Consider the following 3,664-nt stretch of genomic DNA (forward strand, 5'->3'; position numbering starts at 1 on the left):
CTTCAAGCATTTTATGCAGACTACTAATCTCCATGCTTTATGTGGCTCTGTGGCCACATCTACTCTACCAAATGGCACAAACATCCCAAGCCCCAACCATGAGGGCTTACCTAACTGCTGATCACAAACCCTAAGGGGCCACCACAGCATTGACTATGGCTTATATTTCTTTATCAGGGTTTTCTTTTTGCCCCTCAACCAGGTATGCCTCTCTCTTTCTTTTACATTTGGTTATGTTTTTGGTGGGAGTTTTGTGTTTGCAATTTTCTAAACTTTCTATATATTTTATTAAAAATGGAACCTGTCAACATCAGCTTAGTGTGCCATGTTTTTAGAGCCCAACCTCTGAGATCTTACATTTCTGTATTATATGAAATAAACATAGTCTCTGAGCCTCCAGGCTCATAGGACCCTTTGAAATCAAAGGTATAGGAATTCTAGATGAAGATTAAAAAAAAAGACATCTTAAAAGACAAACCCAAACTGCTTTAAATGTAGATACAAGAATGCACATCCTGATTAGATATGACAGAGATAAGTAGACCTACATCTCTCATGCCTAGCATATAATTCACATATTACTATCAGAAACACTGAGAATTGGTGATTGAATTAATTATAGATTTAATTAGTTTTTAAGTGAAAACCTCTTCAGTAAAATTGGTGAGTTAATTATGAAAACTCAGATTACTGCAACTAATTGATCACACAATATAAAGGTGACTATGGCCCTGATATACAACTAAAATGGCTCTGAAATGTATAATCAAAACAATTCTCTCATGTAATCAAAATATCTGTCTCAATAAAGTCTTTTCTCACCTACCTCCTTGTGGTTTTGGTGGTTTTTGTCTTTATAAATGCTGTGCTTCCACAATTCAAGTGCTGGGAGTTCTTTGAGGCACTAGCCTGCTCCCAGTCGCTTACCTGTCTTGCTCACTAAAGGACTTTTTTCCCTTTCAATTTTGCTCAATAAGTGTGGTGGCCTGTGATTCTCACACTCTGTAATAGTAGTAAAGTCTACTTCCAAAATGGGACACCAAGGGAGAAAATTCACTGGTCTATTTTGGTGGAATCTAAACCCAGTGATCCTTGTGATTTACAATCTCCCAATGCCCCTACAGACCCATCACCTTATGGGGTCTGGGATCACTCTTTGGTCTACAGAACAATTCCACATTTCCAGGCCAGTCCCTCCACTAAGAAATCCTTGCCCTGGAGAATTTAGTCAAAAACTCCAAAATGCCGTCTGTTCCCTATCATGTATAATACAATCAGTGTGTGATTCTGGCTTCTCCATTACATTGTCAGGTCCTTGAGAGCAGGGACTATGACATATACACTGATGAATGAATGAATAAACTGTATTTGTCTCATGCTTACAATTTTTCCCTAAGGTCTAACAAAGACTGTAGACCATGGAATGTGAGATTTAATTATGCAATGATTGAGTCTTGGGTGTTTATGGCATGCTAATAGGGGAGAATGAGCACTTCTTTTTAATTATTTATATATGACAGCAGAATGCATTATAATTCTTATTACACATATACAGCACAATTTTTCATATCTCTGGTTGTATACAAAGTATATTCACACCAATTTATGTCTTCATACATGTACTTTGGATAATAATGATTATCACATTCCACCATCATTTATAGCCCCATGCCCCCTCCCTTCCCCTCTGACCTACCTAGAGTTCGTCTATTCATCCCATGCTCCTTCTCCCTATCCCACTATGAATCAGCCTCCTTATATTAAAGAAAACGTTTGGCATTTGGTTATTTGGGATTGGCTAACTTCACTTAGCATTATCTTCTCTAACTCCATTCATTTACCTGCAAATGCCATGATTTTATTTTCTTTTAATACTGAGTACTATTCTATTGTGTAGATATGCCACATTTTTTATCCAATCATCTATTGGAGGACATCTAGGTTGGTTCCACAGTTTAGCTATTGTGAATTGTGCTGCTATAAACATTGATGTGGCTGTGTTCCTGTAGTATGCTGTTTTCAAGTCCTTTGGTTATAGACCGAGGAGAGGGATAGCTGAGTCGAATGGTGGTTCCATTCCCAGTTTTCCAAGAAATCTCTATATTGCTTTCCATATTGGCTGCACCAATTTGCAGCCCCACCAGCCATGTATGAGTGTACCTTTCTCCCACAGAGGATGAATACTTCTGATTCACACACTGCTCATTTTTTAGACATGAGTGTCCTGGTAAATGTCAGTTAGTTCCAGAGACCAACAGAAATGTTTCTCCAAAGTTTGAGTATCTCTGGATTTTATGAAGGCAGGTATTGAGAAAGCCTATCACTAGAGTCAAAAGTGTTGCATACAAAACATCATAATGCACAGTAATGGCACTAATAATTATTATGGACTCTCCTCACCTTTCATGTCAAAGGAACCATGAAGAAAGAAAACGAGTCTTCTACCATGGAGTTCATCCTATTGGGAGTCACAGGTCAGCAGGATCAGGAGGATTTCTTCTTCATCCTCTTTCTGTTCATTTACCCCATCACAGTCTTGGGAAACTTACTCATCATCCTCGCCATTCTCTCTGACAGTCACCTCCACAACCCCATGTATTACCTCCTGGCCAACCTCTCCCTTGTTGACATCTTCTTATCCTCTGTAACCATCCCTAAGATGCTGGCCAGTCATCTCCTGGGCAGCAAAGCCATCTCCTTTGGGGGATGCCTGACACAGATGTATTTCATGATAGCTTTGGTCAACACAGAAAGCTACATACTGGCAGCAATGGCATATGACCGAGCCATGGCCATCAGCCGCCCTCTTCATTATACAACCATCATGAGTCCAAGGTCCTGTGTCCTGCTGGTGGCTACATCCTGGGTGATTGGAAATGCTGATGCCCTTCCTCACACTCTGCTCACAGCCAGTCTGTCCTTCTGTGGCAGCAAGGAAGTGGCCAACTTCTACTGTGATATTTCCCCCTTGCTCAAGCTGTCCTGTTCTGACATACACTTGAATGTGAAGATGATGTACCTAGGGGTTGGTGTTTTCTCTGTGCCATTACTGTGCATCGTTGTCTCCTATGTTTGTTCTTTTCCACGGTCCTGCGCATTCCATCCACGAAGGGTGTACGCAAAGCCTTCTCCACCTGTGGGTCTCACCTCACAGCTGTTTCCTTATACTATGGGACAGTCATGGGCATGTATTTCTGACCTCTGACGAGTTACAGCCTAAAGGATGCTGTGCTTGCTGTGATGTACATGACAGTGACCCCGATGCTAAATCCTTTCATCTACAGTCTGAGAAACCAAGACAAGAAGGCTGCTCTGAAGAAACTCTTTCAGAGAAGAAGCTCTTCATAACCAATGTGAGGTCATACATTGCACACAGTGCTCACCACTGGGAGGAACTTGGAATATCACCTTCAATGTTATCTCTTACAAGAAACTTCCTTTAAACTTTACAGCCATAAATCTCTAGTCTCCAAAGTCTTATAACCATTTAGTGAAACAACTTATGGAAATTAAAACTTTGACCACATTTCTATTCTGGTTGGCTGATCAGCAGCACAAGCTATTGGGTTTACATTCCCCCTATGCAACTGACTAGCAGAGTAAAGTTGAAAAAAGTTTGAGCCTAGGCTTCTACATCTACATATTGAAACAACAGTATCTGCCC

General features: G+C 40.5%; 1 pseudogene; it reads left to right on the plus strand.

The window, feature by feature from the left end:
- The first annotated feature begins 2,419 nt into the window (after positions 1 to 2,419).
- On the plus strand, positions 2,420 to 3,348 carry LOC139702522 (olfactory receptor 1A1-like; annotated as a pseudogene).
- The last annotated feature ends 316 nt before the right edge of the window (positions 3,349 to 3,664 follow it).

This window comes from Marmota flaviventris, chromosome 17 (assembly GCF_047511675.1).
Source record: "Marmota flaviventris isolate mMarFla1 chromosome 17, mMarFla1.hap1, whole genome shotgun sequence".
Classification (NCBI taxonomy): domain Eukaryota; kingdom Metazoa; phylum Chordata; class Mammalia; order Rodentia; family Sciuridae; genus Marmota; species Marmota flaviventris.